The sequence below is a fragment of the Symsagittifera roscoffensis genome, chromosome 1 (genome assembly GCF_963678635.1).
Source record: "Symsagittifera roscoffensis chromosome 1, txSymRosc1.1, whole genome shotgun sequence".
In the NCBI taxonomy this organism is placed as follows: domain Eukaryota; kingdom Metazoa; phylum Xenacoelomorpha; order Acoela; family Convolutidae; genus Symsagittifera; species Symsagittifera roscoffensis.
Window position 1 is genome coordinate 46,672,658 of NC_087062.1, and position 22,239 is coordinate 46,694,896.

Consider the following 22,239-nt stretch of genomic DNA (forward strand, 5'->3'; position numbering starts at 1 on the left):
ATTAGATTCATCAGATTTGTCCATCCTGCCGCCCGCTTCGCGTCAATTTTTTTTCCCACATTTGCAATACCAGATGTTAGGATTCTCTTCCGCTTCGGGTAATGCAATCCTTTCATTTGTAGTTTCCATGATGCGAAAAGCGAATTCAAAAATGGTGATTATGTTTGACGCAGCTGAGCAAACGCACATTCCCTGGGTCTAGGATTCAAGCCGAAGGGACTTCAGGCCTATATTGAAACTTTACAACTCGTACCCAGTAAAATTTTTTAAAACAGATCTGAAATAGTCTTTTTCAGATCTAAATTTCAGATCTGAAATAGTTTGTGAAATGTTTCAATAACGCTTGGATACTTTAAGGATTGGTATTTCAGATCTATTTTCAGGTCTAAAATGTTTTTTCTTGATTATTTCAGATCTGAAAAAATCTATTTCAGACCTAATTTCAGATCTGAAATTTTGTTTTCCTTGGTTATTTCAGATCTGAAAAATCAATGATTTGGACACAATTTTTGCTGTTTTTGATTTTTAAAATCTTCTGCTAGCTACTATCAGGTACTCAGCAAAGTCTCAAGTTCGAGACTGCCGAAGTATGTTTCCCCAAGCATGCGATAAACACTGAAAACGCTTAAGTAGCGCATGAAAATCAAATAGGTTACAGGTCTTTTAACAGTTTTTGAAAACCTTTTAACACAGTTAACAAGAAATTTAGTTCGAAAAAACTGTTTGTGAAAATATTCAGAAGTTTTTCTGACCGCTAGGTAATCTAAAAATAATTGTGTTTTGCAGAAACATCAAAACATAAAAGCTCCATTTCTGCCTGAAATGCATAAATTATAATTTAACAAAGGATTTCTCAGATCTGATTTCAGATATGAAATTTTGCTTTTCAAGGTTAATTCAGATCTGAAATTTTTCATCTCAGATCCAAATATCAGATCTGAAATTTTCAAATTCTTATCAAGATCTGAAATAAAGAATTCCAGATCTGAGAATCAACTTATGTAAGAAATAAATAAATTCAGATATTGCACAGAAAATCCCCTGGGTACGGGAAGCACTTCAAATCGCTATTTTTTCATAAAAAAAACGTTGCTTTTCAAAAATTTGGGTAAGTTTAGTCCATAAAAAATGTTTTTCGTGACAATGAATCACTTAGGACTGGCATCCGTTAATAATATCAGCCGGTTTTTGAAATGCATAAATTATATACAAGAAAATTGCCGTCAACCGTTTTTTATGTTTTATACATCTTTTGGAGGATTAAATTTAATGAAAATACCTGTAACTACTGAAGAAAGATCATGAAAATGGGAAATTCTTTAGAAAAGTTTTCAAAATATTCAAATTTTATTAACATAGGCGCTACGCGCAATACACCGAAGGCATAGAAACTGAAGCAAAAACCAAACAACTTGAACAACTAATAATTGAAGAATAACAGTTCTAGAACAAAAAATCGTACTAATACATGTATACAACAAAATTTTGCTATATCGAGAAAGAGCCTGAAATAACAGTTCTAGAACTAAAAATCGTACTAACACATGTATAGGTTAAATTTTTGATATATCAACGAAGATCATAAAATAACACTTCTAGAACTAAAAATCGTACTAACACATGTATACACCAAAATTTTACTATATTGACAAAGGGCCTGAAATAACAGTTCGTGAGCTAAAACTCGTACGAACACATGTATACACCAAAATTTTGCTATATTGGCAAAGATCATGAAATAACAGTTCGAGAGCTAAAAATCGTACTAACACATGTATACGTCAAATTTTTGCTATATTGACAAAGATCATGGAATAACAGTTCTGGAGCTAAAAATCGTACTAACACATGTATACACCAAAATTTTGCTATATTGACAAAGATCATGGAATAACAGTCCGAGAACTAAAAATGGTACTAACACATGTATACAATAAAATTTTGATATATTGACAAAGATCATGAAATAACAGTTCGAGAACTAAAAATCGTAATAACACATGTATACACTAAAATTTTGATATATTGACATAGATCATAAAATAACAGTTCGAGAACTAAAAATGGTACTAACACATGTATACGCTAAAATATTGCTATATTGACGAAGAGCCTGAAATAACAATTCTAGAGCTAAAATCTTACTAACACATGTATACAACAATATTTTGCTATATCGACAAAGTGCCTGAATAAACGTTGTAGAACTAAAAATCTTACTAACACATATATACACCAAAATTTTGCTATATTGACAAAGAGCCTGAAATATTGACAAAGGACCTGAAATAACAATCGTAGAACTAAATGTCGTACTTACGCATTGTAGATCAATTTCTATAGCTATAATAAAATACAAAAGATTGTGTTTGTATGTGTAGCAAAACGCCTCCTGTCGTTTCAATCGGCCAATCGTATAAATTGGCATGTAGACTCATATGGGTCTCCGGAATAACTAAAAATCGTACTTACACATATACTTACAAGAAAGAGCTAAAATGAAAAAAAGCTATTAGTCTTGTTATATTGAGAAATTGTGAAGCAGTCTCAGAATTGACAGTATGTAGCAGTAAAACGATCCGAAAAACAAATCCAAAAAACAAAAAAAAATACTTGCAAAGACATGACACAGATCTGAAAAATGTACCAATGTTGGTATTCATGAACAAAACTTCAATCAGGTAAAGATATCAGTTAAGTATTCCACGAAATCAAGTTCAAATTCAACCTTCAAAAACCGGCAAGTAATAAAAATGACATAAAACTTCAACGTTCAGCGTCAAACTGATTACGGAACGTCAAATTTAAACGGACGCCATTCCATTTCTCAAACGATCCATCGGATGCAGTGGATCCTCTCAAGATGCTGTGCTTCCAGTCTTTCTGGCAAGCTCCGAGCATGGTAAAAACGCTACCATGTGGCAACAAAACAGAAACTTCAGAGCGCGTGGTCCCGTTTCTTTTCATTGCAAAGCGTCGGGTGGCTCCAAGGGATACGCTGGCAATGGTTGGATAATCAGGAATACCACGTTCGTTGTCAGCGTGAAATCCAACTCCCTAAAAATACTGATAGGCAAAGTACATTTTCTATGTTATCTAATTGTTATGACGGTATTTTGTGATATTACCTCTTCGAGGGAACAATAAATGTTGATGAGGACACTGTTGAAGGAAACTTTGAGTTCTTTCTCCAACAAGGTCTTTAACAACAACAACTGTGGTGACCAAGAGTTGTTGGGCGGGTGGCGAACGCTTCCATATGAGTATGGAACCTCTGAAATCCACTTGACAGAGCGCCCGTTGACATGTGTCCAAGATTCCTGTTTGTATGATTTGTAAAGCTCTGCAAAGAGGGAATCAGCTATGCTCAAAACAGATTTATTGCAAACGTCAAGGGAAATTTGAGAGACGCCAAACACTGAAGATGAGCTGATAGTAAACGGCTGCAAAAATAAAATTATGACATTTAAGTGCTCAGTGGAATACAACAGAAAAAAAAATAGAATAGACAAAAAGTATTTACCACGGCAGATGTCAAAAGAGTTAAGGATACTCTCTCACAAATTAATTTCGCCAAATTCAGGCAGCCCATTTGCGACAAATGAACACCATCGGTAGATAAATGTGTGTAGCGCAATAGTCCAACGGGAATAAATGACCAATCTGAAGACTTGATGGCTGTATCCAACGCGCGGATTTCACGGTAAAAGTCCTTGCGAACAATTGGACTAAAAATACAATGTAGTTTATTTTCTCTCTAAACTTCATTAAAAAAACAGCAAAACCGATACCTGATGAACAATGTACATTATTATTATTACTGAATTAGTCATTTTATGAAAATGTTACCAAAGGAGCAGGACTTCAAAGCCAGCATCGCGAAGAGGAGAAGCAAGTGACATAATCAACATAGCAAGTGTGGCCTTTGCCAAGCTCGCGAGAGAAGCATCGGTATGGGCAATGCTTGGTTGTAACACAATATCTTGTTGGCGGGGACACATGTCGTTTGCACCAACAGCAAGAATAACGCGAGCTGGTTTCAAGGCTTTTATCTCTTCGACATGAGTGTCATTGATGGTACTGACTTTCAGTCCAGATTTCACTATAACCGACGTATCGGAAAGTCTGATAAGGTATTCGTTAAATCCTTTTAACATAGAATCGCCAAACAAACAGTGGACGTCATTTCTGAAAAAAAAATTATATCACCATCATTGTGTTATAGAAACCATTACAATAAATTTGAACTACGGAAAAAAGTACATTGCAAAAATATATTTGTGAAAACCAATATAAATAATAACATCTCTCTGCTCAGACGTGGGCTATGATAACGAACATTCGCTCAGAAATAAATGCAACAATATTACAGTAATTAAAAATTTGTCAGCGTTTATAAAATAATCAGTCTTGTTAAAAATTAATAAAAAAGGGCGCTTAACACGTACTTGGCTTTGACAGAATGGTTTGCCAACATTATAATAACAAAAAATGGCGAATATTTCTCAATAGTCAGTATTGAACGCACGTAAAACATTAATAACAATCAGATTACAACAACAGCTTCATGAACCTTCATATGCGCAGTTGGAATGTTCCCTTGTAAATTATAGATGTTTCCAGAAGAATGATTCACTTTTGTTCTCTTACGATATATTGTTGGCAAATGCATTTTGAAACAAGGGAATATCACAAATAAATATGTCTTGTAAAGATAATGTTACATCAACAGTCATGAAAGTTATAGATAGTGAGCCAAAATTCGTAACCAGTTATGCATTTCCGTTGTTGTCATCATCGCAGAGCACGAGTTAAAAATAAATATATACACAGATTAGTTAAACTAAAGAAATTGTGTACCTAATACAAGTATACACAGACCAGTTGATTGAAACTACAGTGTACCTAATACAAGTATACACAGCAGTTGAAATAGAAAAACTGTGTATCTAATACAAGTATACACAGATCAGTTGAATGAAACTACAGTGTACCTAATACAAGTATACACAGCAGTTGAAATAGAAAAACTGTGTACCTAATACAAGTATACACAGACCAGTTGATTGAAACTACAGTGTACCTAATACAAGTATACACAGATCAATTGAACTAAATAAATTGTGTACCTAATACAAGTATACACAGATCAGTTGATTGAAACTACAGTGTACCTAATACAAGTATACACAGCAGTTGAAAAAAAAACTGTGTACCTAATACAAGTATACACAGACCAGTTGAGCTGCTGGCAGAAAATCATACAGTGACTAGCTAAAACTTTGTAACCACCTGTTCAGAATGGCAAGGGAAGAATTGAAAATGTTTTTTTTTAAGAATTAAGGTGTAAAATTTATTGGTCGTACATTAAAACAGATTGTAAATTCTTAAAACACGTAGTCCAAAATGCTCGTACTCTTCGACGTGACCTGCATTGTCAACTGTGACCCTCTAAGAGAATGAATAAAATGCAGTAATGGTAAATTTCAAAAAAGATTCAAAGAAAATTATCACAAAGAACTCATCTACTGCTAGTCAATCAAAAATATAACAAGTTTCATTTGAACGATTTGAGTACATTTGAGAGACATAACAAAAATTTGTCTACAACTAGACATCCAGAAAGTGTAAAGCAGTCTTAAGCGTACTACTAATAGGCGGTGTGTAAACGTGATACAACGCCTTGGGTGAACTCGAGCGTAATGGACGGGTTCTCGAGAAAGAACTCAGACAGGCTTACTTCGTTTGTGCATGGAGCGGGAAAAGATTTAAATCTATCAGAAACCGGCGTTTGTCACTAATAACAACGTGTGCAACATCTTTTGGCGTTGGTGCCCGACTGACAAGTCCACATGCCGGATTCTTGCACTTCAGAACTTTTCCCTGCAACCGAAAATGATTTCAGTTTTTATTCAACAACGATACAATAGTTTTCAATGCAATACAAAAGCATTGTCTGAATTACACACCTTGCTAAGTTCAATGACTTCAACATTTTTGATGTTGCACGAGGAGCAGATGTCGTGGTTCGATTGTTGAATGCCCCACGACACAACTTGGACAACTTCGGTAACACAAGAGACCGCATCATCGGCAAGTGTTTCTTTCACCTTTTCGAATTCGCCATTGGAGTCCATTGTTGGGACAATCGAAAGAGCCTGAATTGAATATCAGAAAACATATGCAAAATATATAAAAAGTTGATTTAGCAAGAACTCACGTTAACGACAGGTTCTTCGTTGAACAGTTTCACGCGACCGTCTACTGTGACAATGGTTGACGGCGTGTGGATGTCATGTATAGGGTCCCAGACATTGACAGTCACCCTTTCACCAGTATTGGTGGCAACTTGCAATTCATTCAACGCAGAAGTAGTTTCAGGTCTTCTCCATGACACATTACACAGACAACACGTGAAATTATCTGAATACGATATTTCAAAGAAATTCCATTGGCCCTCAGATTTAAATGCATTGATAATTGACAGTAGTACCTCGGAAGCATCGTGCTGATGTCCATAGGTATATTAGAAGCTGTAATTCAAATCAAGATGCTGGAGAATTTTAACTTTGGAAGTAGACGCATTGATGAAAAAGTTTTCTGTGGACAGCATTTGACAAAATATCTCTTTCACAGTTGAAATTAACACGCCACCATGGTCAAATTCAGTAAGTCTACTGAGCCGATCTCTGATGCAAGCGCTTGACAACAAAAGCTGAAGAACAGAATTGAGATAGCAACTGTTGTCATCATTTGCAATGCCCGTGGGTCGAAATGGCTCCATTACATGACTGAAAATATAAGTAACATAAAATTTAACATTTTGCTTTACGTTATTGAGTCCACGCTCCAACAAATTCTTTTTTGAGAAATACAAAAGCAAATTTGAAAATTAATTACCGGACAGATATAACTATAGATAAATCTTTAAAATAAATAATTTAAAATCATTTTTGATGTAGCTGCAACCCAAAAGCAAGTGGACAAATCTCGTTGGCAGCGTTCCCTGTAAATCGTTGTACGCTAATTGGTGATATAAAGATCTTTCTGAAAATATCCTAAACAGAACAATAAATTGAAGATCATTTTTTGCTTTTAACTACATAGCTAAGAAGTAAAACATCAAATTTCACGATCAAACAACAAAGACGCTAACTAAATAAATAAATAAAAGAACGAACAAACCAACAAATGAACGAACAAACCAAAAATAAATAAACATAAATAAATGAATAAATAAATACATACATGAATAATAAATAAAAGCAAAACTAAATGAAAGAAAATAATTAAATAAATATAGCAATAAATATCAACGAATAAACAAAACACACCTGATAAATAAATAAACAATAAAAAAATAAATCAATACATAAATAAATACATACATCATAAATAAATAAATAAATAAATAAATAAACGCAAAACTGAAATGTACAAATAATTAAATTAACATGAAAAAATATATATCTCATGAACAAATAACCAAACAAACAGACCCATAATATAAATAAATGAAAGTAAATGAATTAAATAAATACACATACATAAATAATAAAAGCAAAACTAAATGAAAGAAAGAATAATTAAATAAATATAGAAATAAATATCAACAAATAAACAAAACACACCTGATAAATAAATAAGCAATAAAAAAATAAATCAATACATAAATAAATAAATAAATAAATACATAAATGAATACATAAATAAATAAATATATAAATAAATAAAAGCAAACGTGAAATGTACAAATAATTAAATAGACATGAAAAAATATATATGAACAAATAACCAAACAAACAGACCCATAATATGAATAAATGAAAATAAATAAATGAAATAAATACACATACATAAATAATAAAAGCAAAACTAAATGAAAGAAAGAATAATTAAATAAATATAGAAATAAATATCAACAAATAAACAAAACACACCTGATAAATAAATAAGCAATAAAAAAATAAATCAATACATAAATAAATAAATAAATAAATTAATATATAAATACATAAATAAATAAATAAATAAATAAATAAAAGCAAAAGTGAAATGTACAAATAATTAAATAGACATGAAAAAAAATATATGAACAAATAACCAAACAAACAGACCCATAATATAAATAAATGAAAATAAATAAATTAAATAAATACACACGCAGAAATAATAAAAGCAAAACTAAATGAAAGAAAGAATAATTAAATAAATAAACAAAACACTTGATAAAAATAAACAAAAATAAATATGTACATACATAAATTATAAATAAATATAAGCAAACTAAACATAATTAAATAAATAGAAGAACAGATAATTAAATAAATAAAGATGAACAAATAAAGAAACAAACATACGCAATCACGTGACATAGCGCGATATAGTCCAACCCACATGATAATTGATAACTGTGGACGTTATTTGTCGACACTTGACAACAGACAACATTAAAAAAAAAAACCCCGTTACACGATACCATAACACCTTGACTAAAGTCTTCGGTGTAATGACTTAATGAGAAAATTTTCAGCTTGAAGTCCCTAATTTTACGTTTCGGCTTGAAGTCCCGTCGGCATGATGTCCGGCACCCACATTCGCTATCTTCCGAGTCTTGTGAGTTGCTGATTGCATCACATTAGCAGAGAATACAGAGACTTGCGTCATATTATTTGCTGCTATTCTGCAACAATTATTTGTTGAAAAGCGAGATTCATTCCGCTCCATTTCATAAACTCCAATAATTGCCAATTAAATGCAATGAATAGATGATTATTCAACTATCATTTAAATAATTGGTGAGCGCCTGTCAATCAATTAAATGGACTAATTAATTGCCAATCAATTGGATTCCAAATAATTTTTCGTAACCCCTGGTCTGGTTAAAGACAATGATTTCACAGTTTCTCAGCGAAGTTTAGTTGCACTTTATATCAATCGGGTTGTTGCCTTGTTTTCTGGTAAAAAGTCGGTCTGGTAAAAGACCTAGCCCTCCTTTTGGATCTTCTTCAAATCAAAATATTAAAGTAATTCCCCGGGTTGACCTCCATACACCGAAAATGCTTATCATACAATTCCATACATCAAGTGTATGAAAAACTGCTCGTCAAACAATTTTGATACAATTTCAAAAAACCATTGAAAAAAGATTCGTACTTATTTCTGCGGCTATGTGATCCAATTAAAACAGTCTGGTGATACAAAAAAAACTATAATTTTGTTTTTGGAAAAAATGTTTGTCATACAATTTCCATTTATGACAAATTTTTAGCATACAATTTCCATATATGGAAAAATGTTTATCATAGAGATTTCATACAATTTTCTGTATGTATGGAATTGTATGCAATTGTATGACAAGAAGTTTTTCATATATTGAAATTGTATGATAAGAAGTTATGGTCAAACCGGGTCTTGAAACGTATCTTCGCTCGTCTGTAGGCAAGTGTATCATTCAAGTTAACTTTTTAATCTTGAATCCCAGTCCATACAACTACTGATATTAACAAAAAGGTTTTCAGTGTGTTATGTATTCTCCAAAAATACATGTATTCTCCAAAATTACTTTGTGTAGTCTCCAAAAAGTCCTTATTGTATTGCCCATTAAATTTTTACGTATTGACCGTTTAATGTATTGTCCCTTAAATCTTTGATATTAATGGACGGTTCAAGTCCAACGGAAAGTATGATCAATTAATCAATCCCCCCGTTCACGCAAAGCGGATATATCTTAAAATGTACTTGAGGCATGTTTATAGACCTCTAAATTACTTTGAATCAAATAATTCGCCAGATTCTCCTGCAAATATATAAAACCCAAATTTACAATTTCAAAACTCAAAAACTACCTTCAGATTGGAAAAAAATCACTGAAAATTTGCTGCGAAAAATTTGCTTTAGATTAAAAATTTTGCTATCAACAACACTATTAAAATGCTGCGGAGATAAATGCAGGGCGGATTGCTCACCCGGGTTGACCAAAAACTCTTATCATACAATTCTCATAAATGAGAGAATTTTTGTCATATAATTCCATACAATTTCATACAAAAATTGTATGAAATCTCTAAAATAAACAATTTCCCATAAATGGAAATTGTATGACAATCATTTTTGCCAAAAATGGAAATTGTATGACTAAAAATTTGTCATTTATGAGAATTGTATGACAAACAATTTTCGGAATTTTTTTTTTCAAATGCGGCACAAATTACATTAAAGCCCATTTAATAAGCCGAGCAATCTGTGAATAGAGAAGAAAACCTGAGAAAATGAAGTTTTTTTAGAGGTTGCAACCTCAGTTTCTTAATTTTCAGCAGGAGATCTTCTCAACTCTTTAGATAGCAGCAATGTCCTAATCGTAATCTTAAGGGGGTAGTACTGGGGGCGTTATATCGAAATTTAAAAAAAACCTGCTTATCTGGGAGAAAATTTCCGGCAAATCTCCCCAACATCGCGAATCCATTACTTCTGACATCCACTAATTGCAATTGATCTGTGAAATATTTTTTCTGCGAGCAATCTGAATTTTTTTGAAAAAAATATAATCGAGCCGCAAAATCACCCTAAAAACATTGATCGATTGCTGTAATTGTTATGTTTCTTAAAACAGTAGTTATACTTTTCAATTTTGTCTAAACAAGTGTCTGTGAGAGCAAAAATAAAGGTGCTGAATTGAAAAAAAAGTGATAAAACGGATAAAAATCCTTAATATACAAAATCATCTACAGATTATGGTAAGTGAGAACTCGATTTGCTTACAACCATTTTCTGAACGATAATCGATTCCATACAGATAGAATTGTTTTTTTTTCTCACCAAAAATAAAAGTAGTTGAGTGCCAAAAAATCGAATTTGTAGTGTATAAACATGGGTATAACCTGATTATAACTAGATAATGGAACCAGTTTATGGCAAGTATTTAATATATCCAATTATATTCTTGATAACTATCGTTGGAAAATAAAAAGAACTAACCAATCATGATCCATGACTACAACTTAAAATAATTTGTAAGGCTGAAACTATTTGTAGTTTCAGCCAGAGAAGAATAAGTTTAACTTAGCAAACAGTTGCTCTTCCTTTCCTCTAACCTTGCTAGAATGCCAGTATATAGCAGATCTATTGAGACTAGAAAATATAAGAGTAGGATTAGGATTGGTATTAGACTAGGAAGTTGTACGAATCTATCTGGTCAGAAAAAAGATAGCGTGGCAAACAGACGGCGTACCGTATCCAAAATTACTCTAGGAGAAAGGACTTAAACTCATCTGGTGCGACCAAACGAGTCTTGAGCAGACCTACACCAATATGATTTTAGAAAATACAAACAGAATAGAAAAATCAGATTAGAAAAAAAAGCAACAAATGATCAATCAATTCAAAAATTTAAATAGCTTATTTCTACTTCTCTATAAGACTAATCAAATCAAGTCAGTAATAAAGCTGAAGCCAAGTCACAACCAAGACAACAAACCAAACCTCTGCATCGTGAAACAAAAAAAGAAGACTACAACGATGATTCATCTACAAGACTATTCATGCAGTAAATTTCTACTCATTAATATGAACTGCAAAAATAGAGCTGTCAGTTTCTGTGACGATGATACAATTCTCGCAGATGTAACAATGACACAATTCTCGCAGATGAAACAAGTTAGTTATGGGACATTGTAATTAATGATTTCTTCTTTAACATACCAAATGATATCTCGAGTGCAGCAATACTAACTATTTCAGTACATAAAGACTTCTATGAGTAACTCCATGAGTAACTCCATTAAAAACAGATAACACACCTTTAAAATACTCCTCAAGATTTTATGATAAAACAATTAACAGCAGTCTAAATTCAACATTTATGAATACACAGGACACCGAATAGGGAACTACAAAGCTAACTGAACAAGATATTCAAACACCATCACCTTTCGTCAGCGAAAAACCTGTTGAAACAATACTTACAACACAACAAAACATTTCACCCATTAGTTCTACAATCACGACACCTCACAATCGCATATTAAGCCGTTTCCACAAACAACAAAACAGTCAACAGTAAAATTAATACTTTTTCCTAAATCTTCCCAAATAGATTATCAATTATACAGACTAGTAACTAAAAAATGTTCATTAATTAAACTAAAAATTACTAATGAAAACGATTGTGCGAATCATAGTTACGCTTTGTATACAAAATCAATATGAGCAAACCAATAGCACGACCACTCATTACAACACAAAATCCGTTTCGAGATCATAATTACAATCAACACACGCCTAAAAACCAATAATTCAATCTGTAAATTTTAATGATAAGAGAAAAACCTAACCCAGCTGATAGACAAACAAATAAAAACCAACCACATTATTTAAAAGATGAAGATTACTTCAATCGAAATTAACAACAAAAAAAATCTAAACGTCAAAAATATCAATGGACTGACATAGATCAATCAGATGGTATTTTCCAGCCAGATATTTTTGAACCCCATATAATTTCATCAAGACCACAACAAACACAACATAAATACCATATGAGACAAATTTTACACAAACAAACCAAAATTTAAAATCAAATTATCAAACAAATACTCAGAGCTACCAGCAAGAATCAATGAGAAATGAAATTCCATTACCTTATTATCTACAACATGAAATTACCAAAAAATCGACCCATAAATTTTGCACAAACATCCATTACAGCAGAATCACTTCAAATTATGATGAATTCATATCCACTTGGTGGGTCATCTATAACATCAAACAAACCACTAATCGTTTTCACATGAATATACTTTGAATACTCAGTAAAAGAATATTTAAAGCCTGTCGCAGCTAATCTAATTTTAAAAATAAAAGCTAAAATTACACTACTTCATCAAAATAAGATCTATAAACGTATAGCACTGATACAAACCATATTCGATGGTGCAGCCCAGAAATGGTCGTCTGTATTACGCATAAAGATTAAATCCGATTGAAAACGTTTTACATAAGTGTTTCCGTAAACATTCGACCCAGAAACAAATAAATATCAAATAGTTTTATCTAATGAAATTTATAGACTCCCAAATCAAACTAAAAATTACCTTGTTTTCAGAATAGAAATTCCTATTCTCTAATCAGACTCAACTATAAAAACACAAAAATGACAGAAACTCTAATGATGAGTTTATTACCACAATTAAGGATAATAGCAAAAAAAAAAGAAAAACACAAACATCATCATTTCGCAAACCGGGTATAGATTTCCGCAAAAGTGTAGACAAATTCGAACCAGCAGACATTACAATGATTATGAAAGAAAGAGAAAACTAAAATTACACTATGTGAACAATATTCAGACAACCACGTCACACATAAATAACATTTAAAACTACGATAGTGAAATAGCAGAAAAAATCACCCAAATTCTCAGACTATATGTAAAGAACCCAATTTTTCTAAGGAAACCCTCATTTAATTGTGTAACTTAATTGTGTAACTTTTTTTGTCTACATTTAGCACTACTGCCGTCCAAACGGACACAGTAATGCTAAATGTAGACAGAAATAACAAGAAAATCAAACCGACCACCAAAGCATAAAGAACCGAAAAAATCTTTTTTTCAATATATGAAAAAGCCAGAACTTACTAAAAAAGAATATTCAAAGCAATAATAGCTCAGGAAAAACCACTTCCAGCTAGCTGTAGTAAGAGCAGATCACAACCACCATATATCAACAATTTTCATGGACGATCAGATCGCCAGATAGACGAAAAAACAACATTTTCAACAAAATAGATACAGCCGATCAAACAGTCATAATAATGAATACAAAACGATTAATCCAGAATTATCTCTAATAGAATATTCCAACAACTGTAACCAATATTACTCAAATGTTCGTTCTAGACCTTCTTTAACCAATCGCAATAGAACTTATTCAAAAAATTGCAAACGGAATTATTCAAACAATAGATCCAGATACTACTCAAATAATAATTCATATAGTAGGAACTACAACAAAAGATCTCGTGAAACTTTGAACAACTATAGAACTAGAAAACATAACTAGTAAAACTGATTACCAAATTAGTACTCAGATAAACAAAGTATTCCATAGAATTTGTACGCCTAAACACCCAAGACAGAAAAATTAAGTACACGCTACAATTGAAATAACTCCAAACTCATCAGGAATTGAAAACACAGAAATCTCACAAATACAACTAAAACATATACACTGTAACATATACACTGATGAAGAAAGTGAAATTAAAACTACATTAGTTATTAATATGTTAAAAATTGAACAAGAATATGAAACTCCAGTTCACTCAGATTACCATAAAAAAAAACCCTAATTCAAACTTCAACGAAGTAAAATTTGACCAAAAAGCTGAAACAAATTACACATATTGATGATCATGCAAATATTAATAATACATGAGGCGTTTTTGTTGTTGTTTTTTTTTGTAATATAAATCAAATTACAACACCAAAAATACAACACCAAAAATTTACCCAAATAAACCAAAACTTAAAATCGAATTATCAAACAAATACCCAGAGCTATCAGCAAGAATCAATGAGAAATGAAATTGCATTACCTTATTATCTACAACATGAAATTACCAAAAAATCAACCCATAAATTTTGCACAAATGTCCATTACAGCAGAATCACTTCAAATGATGATGAATTCATATCAACTTGGTGAGTCATCTATAACATCGAACAAACCACTAATCGTTTTCACATGAATATACTTTAAATACTCAGTAAAAGAATATTTAAAGCTTGTCGCAGCGAATCTAATTTAAAAATAAAAGCTAAAATTACACTATTTCTTTAAAATAAGATCCATAGACGTATAGCACTGATACAAACCACATTCAATGGTGCAGCCCAGAAATGGTTGTCTGTATTACCCTGAAGAATAAATCCAATTGAAAACGTTTTACATAAGTGTTTCCGTAAATCTTCGACTCAGAAACAAACAAATATCAAAGAGTTTTATCTAATGAAATTTATAGACTCCCAAATCAAACTACAAATTAACTTTTTTTTCAGAAAAGAAATTCTTATTCTCTGAACACACTCAAATGTAAAAACACAAAAACGAAAGAAACTCTAATGGTGAGTTTATCACCACAATTAAGGAAAATAGCAATAAAAAGAAAAACACAAACATCATCATTTCGCAAACCGGGTATAGATTTCCGCAAAATTGTAGACAAATTCGAACCAGCAGACATCACAATGAATATGAAAGAAAGAGAAAACTAAAATTACACTATGTGAACAAATTTCAGACAACTACGTCACACATAAATAACATTTAAACCTACGATAGCGAAATAGCAGAAAAAATTACCCAAATTCTCAGACTATTTGTAAAAAAGCCAATTTTTCAAAGGAAACCCTCATTTAATTGTGTAACTACTGCCGTTCAAACGGACGCAGTAATGTCCGCATCAGGGTTATTTGAAATCGACTGAACGCTTACTTGTGGAGAAATCTGATGGTAAGAGCGATAACACTTTGCTGGACCGGCAGAAGCAAATTGATGATAAAAAGACTGAAAAAAGAAGCCAGAGGAAATACGGAAAACCAAAGACGGCAAAGAAACGGCAGGAACCGATGACAAAACACTCTTAGATTTCTCATCAGAAGACGATATTACCAATCCGAAGAGGCGCGCAGCAAGATTAATTTCATCTTCGGATTCAGTTTACTCTATCACTACTGATAGTTAGTTTTCATTTTTTAGAGCATTTTGTGTTGTATATGTTTGGTAAAAACAACTTTTTATAACGGATGAAATTTGAGGAATTTTCAACTTTGTTTTGTCAAAAGATAAAAGCAATTCCAATAAAAATGACAAATCTAAAAGTAAATCACCGTCTGCTGCCTCCGCACCGCTCGATGGCTATTTCTTGGAGTAGAAATGTTATGAGTTGTTGTTACGGGTATATTTTAATGAAGTTTCATCTTAGAATTGTCGATTGTTAATATTTTCCAGTAAATTGGTTTTTTGCTGTGCAGTTTTTGTTATTAGATTCAGAAGAAAAATTTTCGAGTCGCCATTCAGCAGGACCTTTCAAACACTGTGCTTCCATTAATGTTTGTAAAGCTCTGCTTTTTGCATGTTACCGGCTAAAGTTTTGTTCAACTTAGAATTAGGAGCCGTGACTGCTACTAATGTGGTGGAAAAATTTAGGTGAATAGGTCTCCCTACCTCTATTGTCTTCTCAACATAGTAACTCGAAAAACCCAGAAAAATTCTCCGATCTCATGAAAAACTACCAGAATGGGGGAGTTGCCCACTTCGGCGAGAAAATGGTTCCAGAAGTTTTTGTAGAATTCAAGGGAGATTTAGCCTGGTGGCATAACACTATGCTGGACTTCGTGTTGCTCATCTCAGACCCAAATCGCACTCAACATATGAAAAAGCGGTATTGCAGAAGCAAGTTGATGAGAAAAGGACCGAAAAAAGAAGCCAAAACAAGTACGACAAATCGAAGGCGACAAATAAAACAACAAGATCCGATGACCAGAACGCTCAAAAAATCGTCATCAGAACACTACTGATAGCTAGTATTGATTTTTTTCAGAACAATTTGCGTTTAAATAGATTGCGAAGAAAAACTTTTTGTTACGAATAAAATTTGAGGAAATTTAAAATACTTTTGTCGAAAGGTGAGGACACTGTGAGCTTTCCATTAATGTTCGAAAAGCTCTGCATTCTGCTATGTTACCGGCTAAAATTTACTTTATTTTAGAATTAGGAGCAGTGACTGCTATCAATGTGGTGCAAAATTTAGGTGCATAGGTCTCCCTACCTCCCTTGTCTACTCAAGATAGTAACTCGGATTCAGTTTACTCTATCACTACTGATAGTTAGTTTTCATTTTTTAGAGCATTTTGTTTTGTATAGGTTTGGTAAAAACAACTTTTTATAACGGATGAAATTTGAGGAATTTTCAACTCTCCAATCTCATGAAAAACTACCAGAAAGGAGGAATTGCCCACTTCGGCGAGAAGGTGGTTCCAGAAGTTTTTGTAGAGTTCAAGGGAGTTATAGCCTGGTGGCATAACACTATGCTGGACTTCGTGTTGCTCATCTCAGACCCAAATCACACTCAGATCAACCACTGGCTGGCTCTTTCTTCAAGCAAAAAATGGAGTGTTATATTCCGCTGACTTCTTCAACATACGTATAAGTGGTATTGCAGAAGCAAGTTGATGAGAAAAGGACCGTAAAAAGAAGCGAAAAAAATACGGAAAATCAAAAGCGACAAAGAAACGGCAGAATCCGATGACCAGAACGCTCAAAAAATTGTCATCAGCACACTCCTGATGTTTAGTATTGATCTTTTTCAGAACAATTTGCGTTTAATTAGATTCCGAAGAACAACTTTTTGTTACGAATAAAATTTGTGGAAAATTAAAATAATTTTGTCGAAAGGTGAGAAACTTCCAATAAAAAGGATAAATTTGAAAGTGCATCACCGTCTGCTGCCTATGCACCGCTTGATGGCTATTTCTTGGAGAAGAAAAAATATGAGTTTTTGTTACGGGTATTTTTTATTGAAAGTTTATCTTAGAGTTGTCGATTGGAGAAGACAAGCCCGATCAAAATGAAAAAACCTGAACGACATCACCGTCTGCTGCCTCCGCATTTAAATCGTCATTATTTTCTATTAAATTGATTTTTTGCTGTGCAATTTTTGTTATTTGGATTCAGAAAAAAAATTTTTTTGATTCGCCATTTAGCCGGGCCTTTCAAACACTGTGTGCTTCCCCTTAATGTTTGAAAAACTCTGCTTTTTGCTATGCTACCGGCTAAAGTTTACTTCAACTTAGAATTAGGAGCAGTGACTGCTATTAATGTGGTGTAAAAATTTAGGTGCATAGGTCTCCCTACCTCCCTTGTCTACTCAAGATAGTAACTCGGATTCAGTTTACTCTATCACTACTGATAGTTAGTTTTCATTTTTTAGAGCATTTTGTGTTGTATATGTTTGGTAAAAACAACTTTTTATAACTGATGAAATTTGAGGAATTTTCAACTCTCCAATCTCATGAAAAACTACCAGAAAGGAGGAATTGCCCACTTCGGCGAAAAGGTGGTTCCAGAAGTTTTTGTAGAGTTCAAGGGAGTTATAGCCTGGTGGCATAACACTATGCTGGACTTCGTGTTGCTCATCTCAGACCCAAATCACACTCAGATCAACCACTGGCTGGCTCTTTCTTCAAGCAAAAAATGGAGTGTTATATTCCGCTGAATTCTTCAACATATAAAAAAGCGGTATTGCAGAAGCAAATTGATGAGAAAAGGACCGTAAAAAGAAGCGAAAAAAATACGGAAAATCAAAAGCGACAAAGAAACGGCAGAATCCGATGACCAGAACGCTCAAAAAATTGTCATCAGCACACTCCTGATGTTTAGTATTGATCTTTTTCAGAACAATTTGCGTTTAATTAGATTCCGAAGAACAACTTTTTGTTACGAATAAAATTTGTGGAAATTTAAAATAATTTTGTCGAAAGGTGAGAAACGTCCAATAAAAAGGATAAATTTGAAAGTGCATCACCGTCTGCTGCCTATGCACCGCTTGATGGCTAATTCTTGGAGAAGAAAAAATATGAGTTTTTGTTACGGGTATTTTTTATTGAAAGTTTATCTTAGAGTTGTCGATTGGAGAAGGCAAGCCCGATCAAAATGAAAAAACCTAAACGACATCACCGTCTGCTGCCTCCGCATTTAAATCGTAATTATTTTCCATTAAATTGATTTTTTGCTGTGCAATTTTTGTTATTTGGATTCAGAATTTTTTTTTTTGATTCGCCATTTAGCAGGGCCTTTCAAACACTGTGTGCTTCCCCTTAATGTTTGAAAAGCTCTGCTTTTTGCTATGCTACCGGCTAAAGTTTACTTCAACTTAGAATTAGGAGCAGTGACTGCTATTAATGTGGTGCAAAAATTTAGGTGAATAGGTCTCCCTACCTCCATTGTCTATTCAACATAGTAACTCGAAAAATCCAGAAAAACTCTCGATCCTCATGAAAAACTACCAGAAAGGAGGAATTGCCCACTTCGGCGAGAAGTTGGTTCCAGAAGTTTTTGTCGAATTCAAGGGAGATATAGCCTGGTGGCATAATACTATGCTGGACTTCGTGTTGCTCAACTCAGACCCCAATCACACTCAGATCAACCACTGGCGGGCTCTTTCTTCAAGCAAAAAACGGAGTGTTAATTTCCGCTGACTTCTTCAACATACGTATAAGTGGTATTGCAGAAGCAAGTTGATGAGAAAAAGACCAAAAAAGAAGCAAAAAGAATTAGGGAAAATCAAAGGCGACAAAGAAACGGCAGGATCCGATGACCAGAATGCTCAAAAAATTGTCATCAGATCACTACTGATAGTTAGTATTGATCATTTTCAGAACAATTTGCGTTTAATTAGATTGGGAAGAACAACTTTTTGTTACGAATAAAATCTGAGGAAAATTAAAATATTTTAGTCGAAAAGTGAGAAAAGTCCAATGAAAAGGATAAATCCGAAAGTTCATCACCGTCCGCTGCCTCCGCATCTACGTCGTTATTATTTTCCATTAAAATGATTTTTTGCTGTGCAATTTTTGTTATTTGGATTCAGAAAAAAGTTTTGAGTCGCCATTTAGCAGGGCCTTTCAAACACAGTGAAAAGCTCTGCTTTTTGCTGTTACCGACTAAATTTTACTTCAACGTAGATTTAGGAGCAGTGACTACTACTAATGTGGTCGAAAAATCTAGGTGAATAGGTCTCCCTAACTCCATTGTCTTCTCAACATAGTAACTCGAAAAACCCAGAAAAACTCTCCGATCTCATGAAAAACTACCAGAATGGAGGAGTTGCCCACATTGGCGAGAAAATGGTTCCAGAAGTTTTTATAGAATATAAGGGAGATATATCCTGGTGGCAAAACACTATGCTGGACTTCGTGTTGCTCATCTCAGACCCAAAACGCACTCAAATCAACCACTGGCTGGCTCTCTCTTCAAGCAAAAAACGGAGTGTTAATTTCCGCTGACTTCTTCAACATATGAAAAAGTGGTATTGCAGAAGCAAGTTGATGAGAAACGGACCGAAAAAAGAAGCAAAAAAGAAGTACGACAAATCAAAGGTGACAAAAAAAACGGCAGGATCCGTTGACCAGAATGCTCAAAAAATCGTCATCAGAACACTACTGATAGTTAGTATTGATCTTTTTCAGAGCAATTTGCGTTTAGTTAGATTGGGAAGAACCTGTTTTTATTACAAATAAAATTTGAGGAAATTTAAAGTAATTTTGTCGAAAGGTGAGAAAAGTCCAATAAAAAGGATAAATCCGAAAGTACATCAACGTCTGTTGACTCCGCACCGCTTGATGGTTATTTCTTGGATTAGAAAAGTTTTTGAGTTTTTGTTACGGATATATTTTAATGAAAGTGAATCTTAGAGTTGTCGATTGGAGAAGGCAAGCCCGATCAAAATTTAAAAAGCCTAATTGACATCACCGTCTACCGCCTCCGCATCTAAATCGTTATTATTTTCCATTAAATTGATTTTTTGCTGTGCAATTTTTGTTATTTGGATTCAAAAAAAAAATTTTGAGTCGCCAATTAGCAGGTCTTTTCAAACACTGTGTGCTTCCCATTAACGTTTGAAAAGCTCTGCTTTTTGATTTGTTACCGGCTGAACTTTACTTCAACTTAGAATTAGGAGCAGTGACTACTAGTAATGTGGTGCAAAAATGTAGGTGAATACCTCCATTTTTTACGCAATATAGTGTCTCGAAAAACCCCGAAAAACTCTCCAATCTCATGAAAAACTACCAAAATGGAAAAGTTGCTCGCTTCAGCGAGAAGTTGGTTCCAGAAGTTTTTGTAGAATTTAAGGGAGACATAGCCTGGTGGCATAACACTATGCTGGACTTCGTATTGCTCATCTCAGACCCGAATCACACTCAGATCAACCACTGCCTAACTCTTTCTTCAAGCAAAAAACGGAGTGTTATATTCCGCTGACTTCTTCAACATATGAAAAAGCGGTATTAGAGAAGCAAGTTGATGAGAAAAGGACCAAAAAAAGAAGCGAAAAGAAATACGGAAAATCAAAGGCGACAACGAAACGGCAGAATCCGATGACCAAAACGCTCAAAAAATCGCCATCAGAGCACTACTGATAATTAGTATTGATCTTTTTCAGAACAATTTGCGTTAAATTAGATTGGGAAGAACAACTTTTTGTTACGAAAAAAATTTGAGGAAATTTAAAATAATTTTGTCGAAAGGTGAGAAAAGTCCAATAAAGAGGATAAATCTGAAAATACATCACCGTCTGCTGCCTCCGCACCGCTTGATGGTTATTTCTTGGAAAAGAAAAAATATGAGTTCTGGTTACAGGTATATTTTAATGAAAGTTATCTTAGAGTTGTCGATTGGAGAAGGCAAGCCCGATCAAAATGAAAAAACCTAAACGACATCACCGTCTGCTGTCTCCGCATTTAAATCGTTATTATTTTCCATTTAATTGATTTTTTGCTGTGCAATTTTTGTTAATTGGATTCAGAAAAAAAATTTTTTGAGTCGCCATTTAGCAGGGCATTTCAAACACTGTGTGCTTCCCATTAATTTTTGAAAAGCTCTGCTTTTTGCTATGTTACCGGCTAAAGTTTACTTCAACTTAGAATTAGGAGCAGTGACTGCTATTAATGTGGTGCAAAAATTTAGGTGACTAGGTCTCCCTACCTCCGTTGTGTGCTCAACATAGTAATTCGAAAAACCCAGAAAAACTCTCCAATCTCATGAAAAACTGCCAGAAAGGAGAAATTGCCCACTTCGGCGAGAAGGTGGTTCCAGAAGTTTTTGTCGAATTCAAGGGAGATATAGCCTGGTGGCATAACACTATGCTGGACTTCGTGTTGCTCAACTCAGACCCGAATCACACTCAGATCAACCACTGCCTGGCTCTTTTTTCAAGCAAAAAACAGAGTGTTATATTTCGCTGAATTTTTCAACATATGTAAAAGTGGTATTGCAGAAGCAAGTTGATGAGAAAAGGACCAAAAAAAAGAAGCGAAAAGAAATACGGAAAATCAAAGGCGACAAAGAAACGGCAGAATCCGATGACCAGAACGCTCAAAAATTGTCATCAGATCACTACTGATAGTTAGTATTGATCATTTTCAGAAAAATTTGCGTTTAATTATTTTGGAAAGAACAA